The sequence below is a fragment of the Micromys minutus genome (assembly GCF_963924665.1).
Source record: "Micromys minutus genome assembly, chromosome: 4".
In the NCBI taxonomy this organism is placed as follows: domain Eukaryota; kingdom Metazoa; phylum Chordata; class Mammalia; order Rodentia; family Muridae; genus Micromys; species Micromys minutus.
In genome coordinates this window covers 59,207,833-59,233,193 of record NC_137973.1, presented here as the reverse complement: position 1 = coordinate 59,233,193, position 25,361 = coordinate 59,207,833, and positions in this window count along the sequence as shown.

Sequence of the window (25,361 nt, the reverse complement as noted above, 5' to 3'; positions counted from 1 at the left end):
TCTAGGGAAAAAAAAGAGTCATAAATGTACATAAAAGTTAAGGTGGTATTAATAATAAAAACTACAAATAGTTCTAAAGTTAAAATATGAAAGCTCAAGTCCAATTAATGAAAGAAATCTATTTTAAGAAGTGATCTGGGATACAGCAAAGAGAGCAAGGGAAATGAAAATGTTTGAGTGGGCACAGAGTGAAAATTTCTAGTTACCTGTGCTGCCATCTCTGAAAAAAGAAGACACTTACAGAAACTTAAAATGGAAACACTTAAAGAAAACTGTCATGCTTCCAGAGCCCATGAGGCTATAAACTTAGAATTTAGGATATACAGTATGTTCCAGAGGGGAAGATAAAAAACAAATAAGGAACTAAAATAGGAGAATTAAGACCTGAAGAAAGATCTGGCTAAAGCACCACAGAGTAAAAACAAATCTATCACAAAGGAAGAATGGTCAGATCATCAGCTGATTTCTCAGCAACCATGAAAGCCAGATAACTCTAGCAGCATCTATTCCAACACTGGATAGAGAGGCTGTTACCATGGAGTTACATGGAAGGAGGAGCTTTAAGAAACAATGTGAGGGAACATTTTACAAAGTAAACAATACAAGCTATGGTTGTTTTGTTTTGTTTTGTATGGTACAGTCTGGTCTCCTCTGGTACATAAGTCCTGGGGCTGCATTCAGACCTTTTTCTCCAGTGTCCCGTGGGTTGTGATAATGGTGACAGAAAACTCTTCCACAGACTGTTTTTCTTTACAAGCATTTCAGTTTGGTTTGGGGGTAGGAAGAATGAAAATCTTAAATAGTATTTTCATATACAGCAAGCTGAGCATAATTCTTTTATGATCCTTTATTTTGTTAGTAGGAAAAACTCTTTATTGCTTACATGAACTGTGAGGTGAAAACTCTTCCCTCCGTGACTGGCAGTTTCTTCTTTGTGGTAGCCTTGTTTTCTAAATGTCAGATGCTTGTTGGCTCTGAAGGAGTCTAGGGAGATTGTTTTTCTTTATGGTTCTCTTACTATTCCTCATTTCTGCAATGGAAGATGGATTCATTTCTACCATGGTGTGAAATGGAATTTCCTGTCTCAGAAGCCCTCATCAAAGGTACTGGAAAAATCATATCTAGTCAGCAACAATTATGGGGGATGTTTTATTGCCTCACCTGTACAGAGGGCATTTTATCGCTCTTCCTTTGCAGTTATCTGTTCTCATTTTCCTTCTTGTCCTGTGTTCTGTCATGGCATCTGCAAGTATAGAACACCATAAGGCAGCATGGCCCAATAGCTAAGAGAATTTTACTCAGTTTCAACCGAATGGAACACAGCTCTGGCGTCCTCAGTCTTGTAGGATATGAGGACTAAGACTTTATTGACCCCCACTCCAGTATGACTTTCTCTCAAGTACTTTTCTTTTATTTGGGACTTGCCAGACCCTGAAGCAATGGAGTCTTGAATCTTAGAAACTCTCCAGCCAGCTCAGACTGAGTAAGTTACCTGTACTCCTTGGCACACTGTTTTCCCCAATCTCCAGCTGCTGAGGCCAGCTCTATCCACCAAACCAAACCAAGCTCTCAATTCCCGTTCTCTGTCCCATCTTTGTGAATTTGCCTGACCCTACACCTTTCATATCCTCAGAGATTCCCAGGTATATCTACCCTGGATCCCACAACTTTAGACCCAGTGTGATAAGTCTTTTTAGTGCCTTTACTAACCACAGGCTTGTTCTGGATGGCATATTCAGTACTTCAGCATAGTATGTCATATCCACTCCACATACACAATCAACACAAGAAATCCATATGCCCAGATCTCATTGCAAAAACAATTGAAAGTTCAAGGCAATTTGTCCATTGTTGGTCCATGTCAAACCATCTCCACCTCTTCACTCATCCCTGGATCTTTCCTCTCTTAAATCCATCTGTCCTACAAACATTCTCTAATGAGAACTACCTAGATAAAATTAGGACAGAGAACTTTGAAAAACAATTATAAACCTTTTCAAAGAATCCAAGGAGTTTAAAGAAGACAAACAGGTTGATGAATCTAAAGAAAATGAACTCAAAGGGCATGCATGCCTGAAAAAATGCAAACATGGTGAAACAAAATGAAGGTAATCCAGGATTTGAGAATCAGATTGTAACACAGGTAGAAATACTGAAGAGAACACAAGCTGAAATGAGGATGGAATTGAATAAATAAATCATAAAATTAGAAAACTCTATGGAAATTCTCACAAGTAGAATGAATCAAATAGAAGATTAAATGTCATGACTCAACAGCCAAAGTAGAGGAAATAGACCACACAAGCAAGGAATATGAAGGATTATATAAATGTGCACACACACACACACACACAGAGAGAGAGAGAGAAAGAGAGAAAGAGAGAGAGAGAGAGAGAGAGAGAGAGAGAGAGAGAGAGAGAGAGAGAGAGGAAGAAAGGGAGGAAGAGAGAGGGAGGGGGAGAGAGAAAGAGAGGGGAAAAGAGGGTGGAGGGAGGGAGGGGAGAGGGAGGGAAGGAGGGAGAGGGAGAGTAAAGAAACTTACAGGACATATGAGACAGCCTGAAAAATAATAAATATTCAAGTTATAGACGTAAATAAAGAAGAATCACAATAGAGGACAGAGCAGATCTTTAACAGACCTTTAAAGAAGAAAAGTTTTTTATAAGACAAACCTATATAGATACAAGATGCACAGAGAATGTCTAGTAGACATGATCAGAAAATACCCACAGCATATCATGGTTTAAAATCACTGAAAGTACAGAACAAAAAGGTTTTGAAACTGGCAAGAGAAAAACACAAGTCACATGCAATGGACAACCCTTGAAAATAACATTGATGTCTTAATAAAAACTTTGAAAGCCAGAAGAGCTTGGAACAATAGTTTCCAAAAAAAAAAAAAAAATTCTAAATAACTGGGTCTGCCCATCTAGATCACTGATTCCTGCAAAACTATCTACCATAATTGAAGGAGAAAGAAACTCTTTGTGTTACAAACAAGTGTAAGGAACTCATATCCCCCAAACCAATCCTAAAGAGAATGCTAGAAGCAATTCTTTAGAATGAAGAAGAGAAGATGCGCTCAGAGATCTGAGAAAGAAAACAAATGAACCAGTATTTATGCAAATATCCAGCACAAAAGAGAACACAAACAAATCCCCAAATGATAAACAATAAAGTGCAATGAACACACACTTCTCAACAATAACTTTAAACAGTAACAGCTCTGTGACTGAAAGACAGTAAGGCTGAAAGGATGGAGAAACAGTCTTTTTATTCTTTTTTTCCCCTGTTGGGTACCAGAAACTCACTTAGCTTTAAAGATGGGCTTGAAGTGAAAGGATGGGGAAAAAAGGTATTCCAAGTAAACAAGATCAAGCACTCAAGCAGAACTGCCCTTGTAACTGGGGGGGGGGGGGGAGATTTCATGCTAAAACTAATCAAAAGGAATAAAGAAGAACTCTTCATTCTAATCAAGAGAGCGATTTACCAAGCCGACATTATAGTCCTGCAGAAATGAGCATTCCATTTTCCAGAACTGTTTTGAATTAGTAGCCAACAGAGCCACTGGGAACTTCTGGGTGTTTATTTCTTTCATGAATTTAATTTTATGTTTATGAGACTTGCCCAAACTGTACTGGACTCTGAAGAAAACTTCAAGGGCTTTTTTTTTTCTCTATTTTTATTTCTATTTTCTCCTTAAAAGGATTTGTACAGTAATTATAAATTTTGGATACTATACAAACTGTTATTTCACATATCTGTATAAGAAGTGTAAGTTCCTCCCATACATAATATTGATAATAAAGTAAAAACAGGTGAGCATTTGATTGGCGTTAACACCTCCTCATCTGACAGTAAGCTAGTTTGATTACAAGTCCTTATGGATTTCATACTGATGGTCTCCAGGAGGCTTTTGTTGTCCAAAATGTTAAGTACTAGTGTGGCATCTTTGCTTTTAACGTGTGTGTGTGTGTGTGTGTGTGTGTGTGTGTGTGTGTGGTGTGTGTGTGTTATACATCTTTGTATGTGATTACATGTGTGTGTCAATAAGGTTAGAGGTCAACATAGGATATTTCCATGACTGTTCTCCACTTTAATTTTTGACACCAGGAAATCTGGAGCTCATTAATTGGCTATCCAGGCTCACAGCCATTGAGCTATGGGAACCCAACTGTTTCCCAGCTACACGCTTTTTGCAGTGCCATACTGCCATGTCACGTTTTTATGTGGATGCTAGGATCTAATCTCAGTACCTCATAAACAACAGGGAGTTTATTAACTGAACCATTTTCCCAAGTCAGACACAGCATACTTTGAACCATTCTATTTCTTCAGAAAACAAAATTTGTCAGTCATCCTAATGTAACATTAGGACAGGTAGTCGTTTTCATTGACAAACTTCTCAATAATTAGACAAATAAAGAGTAGCTGGAGGAATGCAAAGCCTCATTTTGCTGTAGCTGGGCATTCGGTGTGTCTGTGGATGGATGCAGGGAGCTTGCAGACGATGCTCTGGAAGACATTAAGGCTTATGAATGGCTTTAGGCTGATGCAACATTTTAATAAGCTCTCTGGGGTGAAGTGTCACAAACCAGGATCCTTATGAATGGCTGGGAGCTGGACTGCTGATAATTGGTCTGTCTCTAAAGTTTCCATATGAAGTTAAAAAGGGTCACTTTCTCAAAAATGCACAAAGCCATAGCCTGAGAGAGAAGTGGACTCTATTTTTTTAGTATGCAAAACAAAGACTTTTTATTTTTTACAATAATCAATGGTCTTTATTTAAAAAGCCATATATTCCCCCACACCACCAAACTGCCTCTTCAACAAATAGTGTTGATTCAACTGACACTCAGCATGCAGAAGAATGAAAATAGACCTTTTCTTATCTCCTTGAACTCATTTTATGAAAGAAATATAACTTCAAGATACATTGAAGGATGTAGTTCTGAAATAACTATTACCTTTTGGTTTATTCAGAAGTAAACACATGTATGAATAACCTCAGATTACTTTGAACTTGATTTCTACCATCTTGTCTTTCTTGCTGATATCGGAGATGGTGAAGCAATACTTAGATTTTAATTACTAGACAGACAGTGATTAAAAATAAAAGTCCACGAAAAACCCTACAAATCTTCTTGTTCCTTGTTATGAAATGTCACCTACAGCCACAAAATGTTAGATTGTCACCTGTGAGTTTGGGCAGCTCATTATTTTTGTTTCTCCGTTAATTAAAAGATTAAAATACACAAGGAAAAAAAAAGGGCAGACTGGCTAAGCACTTTTCCCGACCCACCCTCATTTGAACCTCCCACCATTTCTAGAAAAGAAAAGCTCATTTGTTTTCTTCGTGCTGCCTTCTTCTCATTGAATATATAGAAGCAGAAAACAGAATTCTTCCCTGGCAAATGCTATTACTGACCAAGTCCCTACTTCCTCTGAACTCTGATAGGTATTTACATTGAGTCTGAATGGTAATAAAAACGTGTGAATTATTGTTACCCTTATAACATTCCACCATTTTGAAGAGTATGTACATTGCTCTGATTTCTCTACGATTTCACGCTTCAGTGACTCCAACAGACACTTGAGTCCTCTGGTGTCATTCTTCTGATTTTATTGCCAGGTGGAACAGTTTCACGCAAGATCTAACACTAACACCATAACTTCTCATATTTTTCATTTCCATATCTCTGTGAGGCTCTGTGCATTAAACTGGATACATGCTGCCATGTCCTTTACTTAATGAAACAAGGTCTTAGCCTTTACCTTCGGCTAGCCTGGAATTCACTGCAAACACACTCTAAATCTCTTTTCCCAACCTCCTAAAGGCTGGGATTGTAAACATGAGCCTTCCAGCCTGGATGATTCCATGTCTTAATATGAGAAAAATAAGAATGGATTTTAAATATATTTATATTAACAGAAACTAAAGATGATTTCAGAATTACTTGAGATGAATGGAAAAAGACCAGCGATGCTAGGCAGTGAAAGGCTTCCAGAGGTCTGGTGCATGAAGTTTAACACCACAAAGAAAAATAAACATGATTACATTCATCTTGAAAAAGTATTTGAAAGCAAATACGATTCCTTTTTGAAATCTCTCAAGTTAAACAATGGTCAGAAAGCCCAAGTAGGTTTTTTATATTGATATAAAGTGCAATGCATTGAACAATTTAATTCATTTTAGATGTACACTAAAAAGTGTTTTTGTACTTATGAGCTTTTAAAATTTTTCATGTAATATATTTTTATCATATTTTTCTTTCCTCTAACTCCGCCATGATCTTCCCCACCTCTCTACCCATCTACATCATGTTTTCTTTTTTATTATAAAAAAACTAAACAAACATAAAAAATCAAAACTAACAGCAACAAACCCCTAAAATGGTTCCCCTAAATAAACAAAACAAGTTTTAGTCAATGATAGTTATTTTTTTTTAAACTGAGGGATTTGTTCCTGATTTTTTTAAATGTAAATAAAATGTTAAAGTAGACGTATGTGAAAAAAAAGTGAAAGAAACTTGCTTTTAAGATAGAGATATGTATTTGAGTGAGTTGTAAAACATCATCCAGTCTAACAGAAGAAAGGTAAGCTAATGAGATTTTGTTTTAAAAATTCAGTATGTTCACATTTTAGTAACACCAAAGCAACGTCAGATGAAAACAGAGGGCGAATATAACCAGGTATTACAGAGTTTCTAGAAAGAAACTTTGCACTTACGTTTCCCTGGCAACAGCTTATCTTTTCATGCTGCTACTGTGTTAGCCTTAGTTTTAAAAAATGAGACAGAATCAAATAAATAATTGTTAAACAGGCTCTTGTCTCCCTTAGTGATAAGGTTAGAAAAGAGTTTGGGAAAGGTGTATGATATTCACAAAAATGAAGTTATGAGAGAAAAATTTTAGGAACCGTATTGTTAGTATTTTTTCTAAGCTCTGCCCCACAGTTACCTGGCAACGGCCTGGTATGCCTGACTCGCTATAATAGGGGCTGTTCACTCTCTCTGCTCTCTCTTGCTCCTGCTTTGCCCTCTCACCTCTTACCCCCTTTCTCTCCACATTCTCATGGCCAGCCTCTACTTCTCTGCCTTCTCTCTCTGTCTCTGTCTCTGTCTCTGTCTCTGTCTCTGTCTCTCTCTCTCTCTGCCTTTTTCTGTCTCTACTACCTTCTCAATTACCTTCCCCAAGCTTAAATAATCTCTATTATATACTATGCCATGTTGTGGCTGGTCCCTCAGGGGCAAGGATGCCTCAGCATGGGCCTGTAGAGGTACCCCCTTCCCTCATACCTGATTACACATCCACCAAACATATTCCCTCCCTCTTTATCTTTTTTATAAACGCAACACTTATTCTCACAAGCTTCCAAAGCTGACAGAAATCAGTTTTTTTGTTTTGTTTACCTATTTCAGGTGACTTGGGGGATAGGAGCTGGCTGCTCTTGAGTTAAATATGAACTCCCATGGTACTATGCTTACAATCACTGCTAGCTGGAGGATTGGCAAGGGACAGTGAGGTCTTGGTTCACTGACTGTACTGAGTGCATTTGAAAACTGTCACAGCAGCCCATGCTAAGTGGATTCGATATTCCTTAACACACAAGGCTCAAATGCATTCTGATATTCAGGTTCACTTCTATCAGCTTCCTTTCAACAACAGGAAATGTGATGTCTTTAGAGGCTGCCACGTTCCACTGAAAGCTGCACTAATGGCTAGAAAGATGTTGTTTATACTAAGCTGGGATGTGTAATCTCACCTGATTTGTTTACTTTAGTGAGTCACCAGCGGCAGTTTTGAAAAACATTTTAATCTATTCATGAGCTTTAATGACTTTGAGATAATGCCTCATATAATGTGTTTAACAATGATATATATAAATATACCTCTCACTAGCTGCATCCTTTACATCATCACTCAGTACAAATAACAGTAGTGTATCATCATGTTCTATGCAATGAAGTCCTTGTTGGTTGGCAGTAGATCTCACCCATGATGGTGGTTACATCCTGGTTGTGGTCATATACCTGGTGATGTAATCACTTGAGTTTGCGATGTTTTCATGACTCACTTTCCCATGAATGTATTCACGGTGGTTTGAATGTGAAAAGTCTCCCATGGATTCACATAATTCCTGACTTCTGGCACTGTTGTGGAAAGGTGGACATGAAACTTTTGGGAAGGAAATCCTTGCTGGAGGAAGATGATCACAGGAGCAGGTCTTAGGGTCTATTTTATTATTCAGTTCCACTTTCCATTGGCTCTCTTTGTCCTGACTGTTGGTACAATATGGCCATTCACCTCTTGCTCCTGCCACCAGGCCTTTCCATCCCTGGTGGACTGCATCATTTCAAATGACAGGACAAAATAAAAATAAAGAAAAATAGCAACCAAATCATTGGTGCACTTCCAATCCTAAAAGGATGTTGAACAGTAGTCAAAACTCCACATGCCAAATTGTCTCATTCTCTTGATATGGAGAGTGAAACTCAGGTTTCAGAAATCTAAAATCTGCAAGCAAATAGTGCATTCCACATGCTTTAGTGTAAGATTTAAGATAAGAAGTTGCAGGGAATCTCTCCAGTGTGAGTGCAGCATTGTTTAATGAACATGTACAACTACCAAGCCAGCAGAGGTGACACACAGACCGGCAACCACTGCTCACAGTGAGACAAATGTCAGAGAGAAGCACGCTGTAAAGGGCAAATCAATTATGGAGCCGATTAGCTTTAATAACATGCTACACAGAACTCAGAGTATTTCCATATTAATAAAAAGCGAGATTTGCGAGCAAATTGTAAAGAGAATAGAAAAAAATTATGGTGAAGTAGTTAGAATATGCTTTGAGGGTAGAGGATGCTCATGGTATTTTAATTAAAGTTTACTTCTTAGGTTAAATTTGGAGAAGAAATTAGGTAACTCTCAGATTAGCTACTGTCTCTTTAGATTAATCAGGCTTACTTAAGTCAAGAATAATTCAAATCACATGTTACAAAAAGGTTTTTAGAACGTAATGGAAATTAGGCAAATTCATCAATACCTGAAAGTTAACAGACTATAATTTCAATTTCTCTTGTTTTAAAGGGTTAATAAGTGATATTTGGGACGATCATTTATCTTTGTTTTTACAAAGTTTTTAAACTATTAATTTGTTAATTAGTAATGTGTGTTTGTGAGCATGCCTGATGTGTATGTTCCAAGAGTATATGTGTATCTGCCAGGAGTACATGTGTATGTGCTAGAAGTACATGTGTATGTGCCAGAAGTACATGTGTATGTGCCAGGAGTGTATGTGTATGGGCCAGGAGTGTATGTGTGTCAGGAGTACATGTGTATGTGACAGGAGTACATGTATGTGTATGTGTATAGCATGAAACAGGATTATATGGGTATGTTCCAGGAGTGTATGTGTTGTACCACAATGCATGTTATCGGACAGAGGATAATTCAAAAGCTAGTGTTTGTCTTTCACCTTTATGTAGAGTTCTCTCATCCAATCTTCATGTGGGTCTGGGCACCTGGTTCTCATCCAGGCTGGGGAGCAAGCGTGCTACCCACTCATCCCTCTCATTGTTCTTACCACTTCTAAAGTAAATTTTATGTCAATTTTACTTACAAAAGGGGTTATGATTACTAATCAATAACTAATTTTTATTCAAATTTCATTTATGCCATGTTATTTTGGAGGGTTATGGTGGATAACTGCATTAAATCTATTTGATACTGGCAGCATAAATGTAATGTGAAGCTTCATGGCTTCTGTTTTGAGTGCTAGTTCTATATGTATATAAGCTCCTGAAGCTATATAGACTTTGTCCTACCTAATTTTGATGTGTAATGTTTTTAGTTTTTGCAAATATTTTTATAATTAAGATTATTCAACAAAAACAGGCAAGCAGTAGTGGCACATACCTTTAGTACCAGCACTCAGGAGTCAGAGGCAAGTGGATCTCCATGAGTTCGAGGCCACCCTGGTCTATAGAGCTATTTCTAGGATAATCAAGGCTACACAATGAAACTCTGCTTTGAAAACCCAGGACTAAAGAAACAAATAGAAGCAAACAAAAATGTTATAAATAATAAAAAAGGGATGGCTTAGGGAAACAGAAAGTAATATTCATACATATGAACAATTTATAATCCAAAAAGCATAACTTTGGTTGTCTCCCTTCATGGTAAATATGCATTCACCTAAAAGTGTATAACCCTGCAATATGTCTCTTTTACAGTGGAAAATGCAGCAAGACATGACGCTGGGATATCATAGTTCACACAAGCGTAACCATAATTAAACATGTAAAGATGATTATAAATCTGTTAGTAGTTAATTAAGCCTTTTGCTATTATTGGGTATCCTCAATATCTTTAGGTAAGATACTAATATTTGAATACTAGTGGTTAGGGGACACAGTAAGGCACAGTGACAAATAAGATGACAGTATATATAAAAATGCCATACATAAGATTACTCTGTGTACTAACTTAAACATTAATAAAACAGGAAACAGGTGTATAGATTCTGATGAGTTTAAACAGTTAAGTTTCTTTAGTTTGTAGAGCTATTAACCTGCTTATGATTGCTTTACGGGCATGAAGAGGAAAAGGGTGGGTGAGAGAAAAGAGTCAGTGTAAGACGAGATCAACAGAAGAAGAAGACAGTGGTGGGTGAAATAGTCTAAGAAATAGAAGGATAGTCACAGAAAAATTTGAGAGCAATAGAGTATTCACGTGAGTTATGCTTTCTCAGTAGGGTACCATATAACAGGAGAGCGTATATGCCGGGGCAATATTTTATTAAATTACACATTATATTTAAATTCCTTATGGGTATTGAGTTTGGACTGTGACTATTGAACATGACTCAGTTGTGAATTAAGTACACATGCAGATTTTATTATATTTATGACCATGGTTAATTGTTTTCATATTAGCTATAGGATCTTAACTGTATTACCTCAGTTTTGTGATGTAATTGTAAACAAACTGGTTTGAACTATTCAAACAATAGGGACAGGGGATGTAGTTCAGAGAGTCAGCTCTTCAAAATTCTGTGTTCTTTGTTAGTTGAATACTATAGTGTGCAAGACACTCCATTAGCTGTATCTTGTTTTTTTTTTTCCTTGTTGGAATTATATATGTATCTTGAAGTGAAAATTTTATTTACTGAGATAAGCACAGAGTAGCCATATTAATATGTTGTGTGAAGGGGGCTCTATATAGGTGGTGTGAGAGAGAAGTGTAACACAAGTACAGGACTTCACACAATCATGGGTATATGGCTCAATACAACTTTAAAACATGGCAGCATTTCAATAGATAACTCTCACCTGAAAACACTGACAAAATTTCATGCCTTGCACTTTTGATTGCTCTGAGAAGACACCATGACCAAAAGAACTTACAGAGGAAGAAGCTTGTCAAGGGAGGGCCACATTTCAGAGAGAAGACCCATAAACATCACAGCAGGAAGCATGGCAGCAGACAGACTAGGAAGGAAGTAGTAGCAGAGAGTTTACACTCTATACATTCAAGTAGAATTGAATACAGGGGAAGAGGGAGGCAGGGGGGAGGGAGGGAGGGAGGGAGAGAAAGAGAGAGAGGGAGAGAGAGAGAGAGAGAGAGAGAGAGAGAGAGAGAGAGAGAAAGAGAGAGAGAGAAAGAGAGAGAGAGAGAGAGAGAGAGAGAGAGAGAGAGAGAGAGAGAGAGAGGGAGAGAGAGAGGGAGAGAGAGAGAGAGGAGACAGGGGAGAGGGAGAGGGAGAGAGGGGGGCAGGGAGGAGGGGATCCGGAGAGAGAGAGGGGAGTAGGACAGGGGAGAGGGAGAGGAACTGGAAATGGTATGGGGTTTTAAAACTTCAAAGCCTACCCCAGTTACACACCTCCTGTAACAAGGCCACACCTCCAGTTCTTCCCAGACAGTATGACCCACTGGGGAGACCCACTGGGGACCATTTAAGTATGTGAGCATTACTATTCAAACTACACACCAGAAGTCTCAACTATACCCCTTCAATAAGCACCTTACACTTCTTCCTCAACAGAATAACATTCCAGTGTCTGAGTATGTGATATTTGTTCTCTAACTGGTTGGTGTTTGGAGAACTTTCCAGCACTGAACTACTCCAAATACTGTTGCTAGGAATTTTTACACTATTATAGAAACTTTGGTGAATATCTAAAACACAATATTTTGTAGACATATACCTAAGAGTACACATTCTGGGCCATAATGCCAAACACAAACAACTTGATGTAAACGAAAAATATTTTATATGTACCCAAAATTCACCAGTGTGGCCAAAAGATGCCAGATGAAGTGTTGTATTGAATCAGCCTCTTTCAGTCCTTTCAGGAACTTACCTTATTCACTAATGTTTTATAGTGTCTTTTCACTGTAGACTTTCCAAAAAGTGCAAAGCTGGAATGCTGTGCTTTTCGTGTGTATTTCTTTGATGCTTAATGGCTCTGAGTTCATTGTCATGGATTTGTATTATCTTTCTTAAAGAATTATACTTTTTTCTTATTGATGTGTACAAATTTGTCAAGTATTTCAGGAAGTAATATTTTGTGAAATCTATTAACTGAACAATTTTCCCAGGTGGCAGTTTTCATTTAACTCCTTATATACTGTGTAATTTGCTCGTTGTAAGTGTAAAAGTTGGGAATTTTTAAAGATATTACCTACACAATTGTAAGTTGTACAATCATCCCTATCGTTCAGTTGGAAAATACTTTATCTCAAAAGTTTACCACAACCCTATTTGTGGTCAATTCCTATTTCAGTGTGAACCCACAGATAGCCACTGAGCAGTGAGAGGAAGCAAATATTTTCATGTTTCAGAATAGTTAGAGCCTTCTGAGCAAATGTTACCAACACCTGGGTAAAGGAAAATGTTTTGGAAAGGATAATAAAACATTTTTTTTCTTCAGAACCAAATTTTTGTCAGTCTGGGTTTTTCATAACTGGTAACTTTCTGAGAGAATTCATTTGTATTTCAAAGGTTTGCAAAGAAAACCCTAGGTGATGAAATCAGCAGGATGCCTGCCATGGCTGGAAGACCAGAGCTTGGATCATTAGTTCTTAAATACGTGCATGAGTGATGTGTATCTTTAACCTCAGCTCAGGTGGTAGTGAGGTGCAAGGCAAACTAGATCCCCAGAACTCAATCTAGCCAACTGTGTCTGAAACACAAATGGAGAGTGATAGAGGAAAATGATATATCTACACACACACACACACACACACACACACACACACACACACACACACACACACGACTTGTATTCTAGAAGACTCACCTCTTTGAGATAACATGTAGAAGTGAAACTGAAGCAGAGAAATCCGTCCTGGTTCCCAGTGAGAATTTACTCCATACACACAGGAAAAATGAGCAAAAAGCTCTTTAGTTGTAAAGTGCATCCAGTTCTGGCCAATGCCCCAAAGGAAGCTAGCCTCAAACAGAACATTTTACTAACCTATGTAGACCGTACATGCACTCCACATACATAATTATACTTAAAACCTTTTTTCAGGCTCTGGCCCCAAGTTACATTTAAACAGAGACAGGAGACTGTAAATCTGGCAGGTTAGGCAGACGGGAGACTTCCACAGCAAAGATGTTGCCAGGGTTATTCTGTAAGCCTGTGTATGGTGTTGGTCTTTTCCAATAACTGTCACCCAGGATCATTTTCCAAAACATGGCTGAATTATGTTTTTCTTAAGAAAACAAACAGGACTTTATGGTGGGCCAAAGCTTAAGATGATTGTTTCCCTGTGTTGTGCCCTGAGATACCTGATAGAGGTTGCAGTCTCTGATAGACAAAAGAGTCTAATAAATCACTGTATGTCAGGGTTGTCTTCTTTGTTATGGTAATGAAGCTAAATAGGTGATCAATTCTGCTCACCCTGTGTTTACATGCTGGCTGTCCTAACCTTAGCTTATTCAAGCCTGGTTAGTGCACTACTGCATCCTTAGATAAACTCTACTTTTTGTGACCTAATGTCTCCTAAGCTAGTTTATTGGTACATTTTTTATGGCAGCAATAATAGTACTTCAAGCTCCTTCTACATCAAAACCTCATTTATTTTACTTACTATGATGGTAGTGTGTTTGAAATGGTTCCCTTTTCTGTTCTCTTATTCTTTTGCCTCCTCCTCCTCCCTTCCTTCTCCTTTCTCCTTCCTCCTTTCCTCCCCTTCTTCCTCCTCCCCATTCCTCCTTCTCTTCCTTCTTCAAAAATAAAGTCTTGCTGTACATAGCCCAGGGGCCTTGAACTCCTGGTGATCATCCTACCTTAGCTTCCCGAGTGCTGGGATTCTAAGCCTGCACCACAAGGACTGGATTTTGAAACATGATTATACAGAAGAAACAGAAGAGAGCCCTACTTCTGACTGGCAAGAGTTTAGGGAAACCAACAAGAACAGAAGCAGACATTTTGGAGAGGGCTAGAAAGTGCTGGCTTGTGCTGAGGGCATTGGGGCAGTGAGTCAGGCAGGTCAAAGACTGCTTTTTGTTTTGAGTTCCAGAAAAAAAAAGAAGGTCTGGGAATATCCAAACATGGGTTTTCTAAAGAGGTTGTCTAGGTTCCATGAAAGTCAAACGTGGGTCATACTTGTCCATTGGTTACTTAGAAACTGCTTTTGCTAAGAGGCACTGGCTGATAGAGTAACCACAAGGATCCATCCTAACATCTCTATCAGCTTTTGCATTAGTGCTTCACCTGCAGGGAACCATGAGAACCATTCAAAGGGTATCTGTCCAGAGGCCTGTAAGACCCAGTCTTTCCTGTTCCTTTCAAAGCTGCAGGCATAAAGATGAGTAACTGAGTGGTCTTACCAGCAATGTGTTGCAGCATCCTATTCCAGATCCCTAAAATTCACCTAAAGGTCAGTATCCTTGTTCCTAAACGTCCAGTCACCCAGGATTACTAGAAAAACAAGCCCTAGTCAAATAGAATATCAGTGCACCATGCGGTTATGAGGGTGAAGCTGTACCCTGAAGTGGTAGTAATCATCTCATATAAACTGACTTGTTACCTCAAGTAAGGGACTTCTTTGAACCACATTGAGATAATCATTAAGGAGACTCTACTCAGAACCAAGATAGTTTAATTATGAATACCTTTTGTATTCTTCCTTTATTTAAATCTAAAGTTTCTTACAACACCCCAAAGATGAACTAGGGGTTACCATGTCCCCATTTCTGCTCCCCTTTCCAATGTGCATACTCGTCCAGTATCCTTTCTCTGCTTTTTCCCATTACCTATCTCTTTAAGAGGAGTACTGGGATGGGGGGCCAACCATAGCTGTTGCGTCTGGAATAACAGTTGCTTGGGAGATGTAAAACAATGCAGCTTTAGGCCAGTGTGGATGCTGAGGAACTTCATAGCACAAACCAAAGTGTAGGTAAAGGTGGGTCTTCTTCATCCATCACATTGCTTAAGCTACAGTGCCCTGCAGCCACGTGAGAACCAGCAGGACACCTTGGTAGCTGGGAGTTTCATATCTGGAATTCTGTGGTAACTGTAGGTTTCAGTAGAGCTTTAAGGAAAGAAAAATGATAGAATTATCCAGCTGATATTAAATCTAGATGCCTAGCAAAGGTAATGAAAGACGGCATGCTTACCTTTCTCTGTGTGTGGATGTTAGACAGGGTTCGGGAAATGCTAAAAATAGAGAATGGGTTCCTGCATAAGAGATGGTGACAGATGTCATCCCACTTCTCCTTGAAGGGATCCTCTGGATATTTGGTGGCAGAGAAATTAAAAAAAAATAGTTTTGAGTAATAAAAGATTTTTCCCTAACCATGTAAAGAATTCCATTGACTGTCACATCCACGTAAAGTGACCTCGTGAGATGACAATTTTAGTTGAAAGGAGTTTAGAGCTGAAGATGTAGGACGGTTTATCATGATATCTCACAAGTTGTAGTAAGCTCCACCGAAACAACTACTTGTTTGCTAAAGCAATGATCTGCCAAGGAGGAACTCACTTACCTGTGGTCCCTATCCTGAGGTTTCATTAGTTAAGCTCTGATCTCAAGAGCTAAGACTGAAGTCTCTTTGATTTCTTTAAAATTAAATTAAACACACACACACACACACACATATATATATAAATTAAATGTGTACATATGTATAATATACATATATATTTACATCATTTACCACTCTTTCTTCTAATTCCTGTTTTCCCAAACTCCCTCCCAAATTCATGGTCTCTTCTTCCTTAAATATAAATAACATATACTCAGTTATATATATGTATAAATAAAGATGTAAATGCAACCTGCTGAATCTTAGATATCCTACAGACACACACCCTTACAAATCATTGTCATACAACACTTTCTTCTAGTATGTCGATCCTGTTTATTCTGGTCTTTCAAATAATTTGTTATCCTTTGTTCTGTAGGCACAATGAACTGTGTCCCTTAAAGTGTCTCCAAGCCTACTGATTCTTCTATGTATCATTTACCTTTCTCCCCTAACTGTCTGCATTCTGCCTTTCCCCTCCTGTTGAAAGAGGAGTGGGGGAATCTGTGTCACGTTTTTCGGGTGAGTGTACCTTCACTTTGTGAATCCTTTTGTGCACATAAGTTATTTGTGTATTTCTCCTATTCAACAGGCCGGCAATTTCCCCCAGGACACCTCAGAAGGCACAGACAAACTCTACCTTCTGTCCTCTTGCTTCCTTATTAGAATTTCACGTTATTTAGAATTTAAATGTCAGTTGATGCTTGTTTCAGTCAGTTCTTGGTGCAGAAGGAATACTAATTCCGAAAGCATTGATCCTGGAGGAGTTCACATGACTTAACCACATTGATGACTGAGTTTGGATTTTTATCTAGAAGACAAACTTTACTTTTGATTTGTGAAGTAATGTGTTTCCCACTATTTTATCAGTTAAATAAATGGCAGGTAGTAAATAGGGAGGACATTCTTTTTTCTTTTTTAAAAAATTATTGTATTGGATATTCTCTGTATTTACATTTCAAATGTTATCCCTTTCACCCTATCTTCACTTCCCTTCTAATTGTTTCCATGGAGGTTCTCCCTCTCCCTCCACCTCAGCACCTTGGCGTTCCCCTACACTGGGAAAAATGTGCTGTCACTGGACCAAAGGCCTCTTCTCCCATTGATGTCAGACAATGCCATTCTCTGCTACATATGCACCTGAAGCCATGGGTCTCTCCATGTGTGCCCAGTGGTTGGTGTTTGAGTCCATGGGAGTTCTGGAGGGCTTGTTTGGTTGTTAATGTTGTTCTTCCCATGAGGTTGCAAACCCTTTCATCTCCTTCAGTCCTTTCTCTAGCTCCTTCTTTGGTGTCTCCATGCTCACTCTGATGGTTAGCTGCAAGCACGCTCAGCTGTATCTGTATGACTCTGGCAGAACCTCTGAGGAGGTATCCATATCTGGTTAGGCAGGGCATTTCTAATGAGCCTTAGTGCTATTACATTTCACCAAGGAGATTTATTGTTCCCTGCAGTTGTATTTGCCAGTTGACAGAGACTGTGACAGGAGAAAAAGGAAATTTTAAATCAGAGAAGTACAGTCAGTAATTGGGTGAGTATAGTTTACACTGATACACTTCCTAAGAGAACAACTTGATGTCAGTCAATGAGTCAATGCCATTCAGATGCCCAGGCAGTAAGATGAGTAGGAAAGCCATATCTTTTCCAAAAGTAGAATTTGTAGTCTGTTAATCTGGAGAGTTTTTCGAAAACAAACAAGCCAATGAACAAAACCAAGATGTGGACCATAAACAGTTTAGCTTCCATATCCCTGTGGAGACACAAAAGTTTATCTGATAATTACATTTTTTTCCCTTTCCCAAAGTGGTACAAACATCATTAACAATTTCAGCCCCTGTGTTTCTTTCCTGGAGATTGTTTGAAGCTAGCGCATTTTGTAATACTCAAAGCTGTATTAGAAAGGCAATGTTCGAAAGGCAGCTCCAGCCAGAAAGGCGGCTCGTACAGGCTGAGCTACTGAGACCTGGAACAGATCCTAGGAACTTCTGTTCCCACCCGGAGAGGACTTCAGGTCGCAGAGCAGAGCCTGGCCCAACCACCAGCCGGAAAGGCGGCTCCAGCCAGAAAGGCAGCTTGTACAGGCTGAGCAACTGGTGAGTGGGAGACCTAGGCTGCGGGGGAGCAGAGGGATCTCTGCGGAGTGCACACGGAAAGGGCACCCCCTGCCCTGACCTGCCCTGTCCTCCCCGATCCAGTAACCGTGAACAGATCTTAGGAACTTCTGTTCCCACCCGGAGACGACTTCAGGTCGCAGAGCAGAGCCTGGCCCAACCACCAGCCGGAAAGGCGGCTCGTACAGGCTGAGCTACTGTGACCAAGAACAAATCTTAGGAACATCTGTTCCCACCCGGAGGTGACTTCAGGTCGCAGAGCAGAGCCTGGCCCAGCTGCCACCCGGAACCTGGGCTGCTGGGGAGTAGAGAGATCTGTGAGGAGTGCACACGGAAAGTGTACCAGGGACACAGATCAGATACAAGGGAAAGGCAAGAACATATCACTGACAACAAAATGGCAAGAGGAAAGAGAAAGAGTATATCCCAAGGAAACCAAGACAATCTAGCAACACCAGAACCCAGCTCTCCGATAGTAGCAAACATAGGAATTCCAAACACTCCAGAGAAAGAAGACACAGACCTGAAAACATGCCTCAAGACGCTGATAGAGTTACTTAAACAAGAAAGGGAGGAAAAGCAAAAAGATTCAGAAGCTTTTAAAGAAGAAACAAGAAAAACACTCAAAGAACTCAAAGAACGAGACGAAAACAGAACCAAGGAAATAAAGGAATGGAAGAGGGAAATTAAAACAGAAATTGACACAATTAAAAAAGCGCTAAAAGAGATAACCCTAGAGTCAGAACACCAAAAAAAGAAATCAGGAGTCACAGAAGCAAGCATTTCCAACAGATTACAAGAGATCGAGGAGAGAATCTCGGGGGCAGAAGACAACATTGCAAACATAGACAAAACAGCCAGAGAAGATGCAAAAAACAAAAAGCTCCTAACCCAAAATATCCAGGAAATACAAGACACAATGAGAAGACCGAACCTAAGGATAATAGGAATAGAAGAGGGAGAAGAGTATCAACTAAGAGGCACAGTAAATATCTTCAACAAAATCATAGAAGAAAACTTCCCTACCCTCAAGAATGAGATGACCATGAGCATAAAAGAAGCCTTCAGAACTCCAAATAGGTTGGACCAGAAAAGAAATACCTCCCGACACATAATAGTAAAAACATCAAGTGCCCAAAGTAAAGAAAGAATACTAAAAGCAGTAAGGGAAAAAGGTCAGGTAACTTATAAAGGCAGACCAATCAGACTCACACCCGATTTCTCAGCAGAGACTATGAAAGCTAGAAGAGCCTGGACAGACATCATGCACTCCTTAAGAGAGCACAAGTGCCAGCCCAAGCTGCTATACCCAGCAAAACTATCAATCACCATCGATGGAGAGACAAAGATATTTCAAGACAAATCAAAATTCACACAATATATGACCACAAACCCAGCACTACAACGAATTACAGGTGGAAAACCCAATACAAGGAGGGAAAATACAGCCTAGTAAAAACAAGAAAACTCCTAAACAAGAAAACTAAAAAAAGAAAAAAAACACGGACACAACTCAACCCAAAAAAGCAAAAATGGCAGGATACAGAAACAATTATTCCTTGATATCTATTAACATAAATGGGCTCAACTCCCCAATAAAGAGACACAGACTATCAGACTGGATACATAAACAAAATCCAGCCTTTTGCTGCATACAGGAAACTCATCTCAGAGACAGAGACAGACACTATCTCACAGTAAAAGGGTGGGAAAAAAACTTCCAAGCAAACAGCTCCAAGAAGAAAGCTGGAGTGGCTATTCTAATATCGAATAAAGTAAATTTCCAACCAAAAGTTATCAAAAAAGATAAAGAAGGACACTTTTTACTCATTACCGGGGAAATCTGTCAGGAGGAACTCTCAATCCTTAACATATATGCTCCAAATAAAAAATCACCCACATTCATAAAAGAAACTCTACTAAAGCTCAAAAAATACATTTCACCCCACACAATAATAGTGGGAGACTTTAACACCCCACTCTCACCAATGGACAGATCAGGGAAACAAAAACTGAACAAGGACACTGCAAAACTAGCAGAGACTTTGAACCAACTAGAATTAATAGATATATACAGAACATACTATCCTAAAGTAAAAGAATACACCTTCTTCTCACCACCCCATGGCACCTTCTCGAAAATTGACCACATAATTGGACACAGAACGAGCCTTCATCGATATAAGAAGATTGAAATACTCCCATGCATCCTCTCAGATCACCATGGTCTACGGCTGGTCTTTAACAACAACAAAGACAACAAAATGCCCACATACACATAGAAACTAAACAACACTCTGCTAAAGGATAGCAGGGTCAAAGAAGAAATAAAGAAAGAAATTAAGGATTTTCTAGAATTCAACGAAAACGAAAACACAACATACCCAAACCTATGGGATGCAATGAAAGCAGTATTGAGAGGAAAACTCATTGCTCTAAGTGCTTCCAAGAAGAAACTGGAGAGAGCTCACATCAGCAACCTGACAGCACAGCTAAAAGCCCTAAAACAAAAGGAAGCAGATTTACCCAAAAAGAGTAGACGGCAAGAAATAATCAAAATTAGGGCAGAAATAGACCAAATAGAAACAAAAAAAACCATTGAAAAAATCAACAAAACAAAGAGTTGGTTCTTTGAGAAAATCAACAAGATTGATAAACCCCTAGCCAGACTAACTAAAGGGCAAAGAGAGAGTATCCAAATTAACAAAATCAGAAAGGAAAGTGGTGACATAACAACTGAAACTAAGGAAATTCAAGAAATCATCAGATCCTACTACAAAAACTTATACTTCACAAAATTGGAAAATCTGGAGGAAATGGACGAATTCCTAGACAGATACAAGGTACCAAAGTTGAACCAGGACCAAGTAAACCATCTAAATAACCCTATAACACCTAAAGAAATAGAAGAAGTCATCAAAAGCCTCCCAACCAAAAAAAGCCCAGGTCCAGACGGGTTCAGTGCAGAATTTTATCAGACATTTATTGGGGATATAACACCAATATTCACCAAGCTATTCTAAAAGATAGAATCAGATGGAATATTACCCAACTCATTTTTTGAGGCTACAATAACCCTCGTACCTAAGCCACACAAAGACCCTACAAGGAAAGAGAACTTCAGACCAATCTCACTTATGAACATTGATGCAAAAATACTCAACAAAATCCTTGCAAACTGAATCCAAGAACACATCAAAACCATCATTCATCATGACCAAGTAGGCTTCATCCCTGGGATGCAGGGATGGTTTAACATAAGGAAATCCATCAATGTAATCCACCATATAAACAAACTTAAAGACCAAAATCACATGGTCATCTCACTAGACGCTGAGAAAGCATTTGACAAAATCCAACACCCCTTCATGTTAAAAGTCCTGGAAAGAACAGGAATCCAAGGCCCATATTTAAACATAATAAAAGCAATATACAGCAAACCAACAGCCAACATCAAACTTAATGGCGAGAAACTTGAAGCAATCCCACTAAAATCAGGGACTCGACAAGGCTGCCCACTCTCTCCCTACCTATTCAACATAGTACTGGAAGTCCTGGCTAGAGCAATTAGACAGCAAAAGAAGATCAAGGGGATTCAAATCGGAAAGGAAGAGATAAAAACATCACTCTTTGCCGATGACATGATAGTGTACTTGAGTGACCCCAAAAATTCCACCAGAGAACTCCTACAGCTGATAAACAAGTTCAGCAAAGTGGCCGGATACAAAATTAACTCAAACAAATCAGTAGCATTCCTATACTCAAAAAACAAACATGTGGAGAAAGAAATTGGGGAAAAGGTACCCTTCACAATAGCTACAAAAGCTATGAAATACCTTGGTGTGACTCTAACTAAGGAAGTGAAGGACCTGTATGACAAGAACTTCAAACCTCTGAAGAAAGAAATTGAGGAGGATCTCAGAAAATGGAAAGATCTCCCATGCTCATGGATTGGAAAGATCAACATCTTAAAAATGGCCATCCTACCAAAAGCAACCTACAGATTCAATGCAATCCCCATCAAAATTCCAACCCAGTTCTTCATGGAATTGGAAAGATCAATGTGCAATTTCATATGGAATAACAAAAGACCTAGAATAGCGAAAACCATCCTCAACAACAAAAAAACATCAGCGGGAATCACTATCCCTGACCTCAAGCTATATTACAAGGCAATTGTGCTGAAAACTGCATGGTACTGGTACAGAAATAGGCAAGTGGACCAATGGAATAGAATAGAAGATTCAGAAATGAGCCCTCATGTATATGGTCACCTGATTTTTGACAAAGGAGCAGTAAACATTCAATGGAAAAAGGACAGCCTATTCAACAAATGGTGCTGGTCCAACTGGCACTCAACATGCAAAAGAATGAAAATAGACCCGTTCTTATCTCCTTGTACAAAGCTCAAGTGTAAGTGGATTAAAGATCTCCACATTAAACCTGATACACTGGAATTATTAGATGAGAAAGTAGGGAAAACCTTAGAACACATAGGCACAGGAGAAAATTTCCTAAACAAAACACCAATGGCTCAAGCTCTAAGGTCAAAGATTAACAAATGGGACTTAATGAGATTGCAAAGTTTCTGTAAGGATAAGGACATCGTCAAGAAAACAAAACGGCAACCAACAGAATGGGAAAAGATCTTTACCAACACCACATCAGATAGAGGCCTAATATCTAAGGTGTACAAGGAACTCAAAAAGCTCGACACCAGAGAATCAAATAACCCTATTAAAAAATGGGGTACAGAGCTAAACAAATCTTTTTCAGTTGAGGAACTCCGAATGGCCGAAAAACATCTGAGGAAGTGCTGGACATCCTTAGCCATCAGGGAAATGCAAATCAAAACAACCCTAAGATTCCACCTCACTCCAGTCAGATTGGCCAAGATCCAAAACTCAGATGACAGCAGATTCTGGCGAGGCTGCGGAGAAATAGGAACACTTCTCCACTGTTGGTGGGGTTGCAAGCTAATACAACCACTCTGGAAATCGGTCTGGCGATACCTCAGAAAATTGGATATAGTACTACCTGAAGACCCAGCTATTCCACTTCTGGGCATATACCCCAGAGACACTTTAATACACAACAAAGATATATGCACCACAATATTCATAGCGGCTCTATTTATAATAGCCAGAAGCTGGAAGGAACCCAGATGTCCTTCAGAAGACGAATGGATACAAAAATTGTGGTACATATACACAATGGAATACTACTCAGCCACCAGAACCAATGACTTAACCAAATTCTTAAGAAAATGGCTGCATCTAGAGAAGATCATCCTGAGTGAGATAACCCAGTCACAAAAGAACAGACATAATATGCAGTCACGGATAGTGGGATGCTAACCCCAGAGGCTTGCACTCCCCCAGAAACAACTCACAGACTGTATGAAGTCCAAGAAATAAAGAAAACAAAAACTATACATATATTCACAAAAAAAAAAAAAAAAAAAAGAAAGGCAATGTTCTGTGTTACGAGGAAATAAAAATGATATAGATAAAATTTGCTCTCTTTTTTTTTTTTTTTTTTTTTTTTTTTTTTGCTTAGCATTTTACTAAGATACTCTGTTCCAGTAACAAGTTTTTATGGCCCTAGAAACTTCTGTACTTTATGTCATTTTTAATATTATTTGGAATGCCATTAACCATAATTAATTCTAAACTAGGAATGCTGGCACATGTCTGTAATCCCAGCACTTTTAGAAGTAGAGACAGGATGATCAGAAGTTCAAGATCATTGTAGTGGTATGGAAAAGAAAGGCCCCATAAGCTCATATATATGAATGTTTGGTTTTTAGTTGAGAAATTTTTTTAATTGGATATTTTATGCATTTACATTTCAAATGTTATCCTCTCCCTCCCTTCCATCTTCCCTCCCCCTGCTCCTGTGAGGCTGCTCCCAAACCCATCTACCCACTCCTACCTCAACACCATGGCATTTCCCATACTGGGCATTCCCCCTTACAGGACCAAAGGTTTCTCCTCCTATTGATATCAGACAATGCCATCCTCTATTACATATGTGGCTGGAGCCATGGGTCCCTCCATGTGTACGCTTTGGTTGGTGGTTTAGTCCCTGGGAGCTCTGGTGCGTCTGATTGGTTGATAGTGTTATTCTTCCTATAGGGTTGCAAACCCTTCATCCCTTCAGTCCTTTCTCTAACTCCTCCATTGGGGTTCCTGTGCTCAGTCTGATGGTTAGCTGCAAGCATCTTAATCTGTATCAGTAAAGCTCTGGCAGAGCCTCTCAGGAGACATCCATATCAAGCTCCTGTCAGCAAGCACTTTTTGGCATCAGCAGTAGTGACTGGGTTTGGTGTCTGTATATGGGATGGATCCCCAGGTGGCGCAGTCTCTGGATGGCCTTTCCTTTAGTCTCTGCTCCACACTTTGTCCTTTTATTTCTCTCTGTATTTTGTTTCCCCTTCTGAGAAGGGCTGAAGCATCCTCATTTTGGTCTTTCTTCTTCTTGAGCTTCATGTAGTCTGTGAACTGTTTCTTGTGTATTCTGAGTTTTGGACTAATATCCACTTATCAGTGAGTACATACTATGTGTGTTCTTTTGTGGCTGAGTAGTTGAGGGATTTTTAAGGAAGAACTAGAAGTCACACTCTTCTTCTGCAAAGAGGAGTGTCACTAGGTGGGACCTTTGAGGTTTAAAAGCTCTTTCTGGCCCAGTGCCTTTCTGCCTCCAACTTGTAGATATAATTAAGCTTCAGCTACTTCTTCAGCACCATGTCTGCCCTCCTGCCTGTGGGTGTTCCTGTCAAAGTGGTCATGGACTGGCCATCTGAAACCGTAAATGGTCCCCTAAGAAATGCTTGTGAGTTGCCTTTGTCATGGTGTCTTCTCACAGCAATAGAGCTGTAACTGAGCAGTCATCCTCCTGTAGTTTAGATAAGTGTATCTGTAGCCATTCCTGGCTACACGAGGCCATGGTGGTGTTATACTCCTGCAATCTCAGCACTTGGATGGAGAGGCAGGAGAATCAGTGATTTCAAGGACAGCCTGGTCTACACGGCAAGTTCCAGGACAGTCAAGACTCCATAGAGAGACACTGTATCAAGGGGAAAAAAGATGATTAGTTCTGTTTATAAGCTATGAAACCGACATACAAAAACTTAAAAAGAATACATAGGCAAATGTAGCTAGATAGTAGAGTATATGATTTCATTTATTCATTCAAATATATGTTGAAAG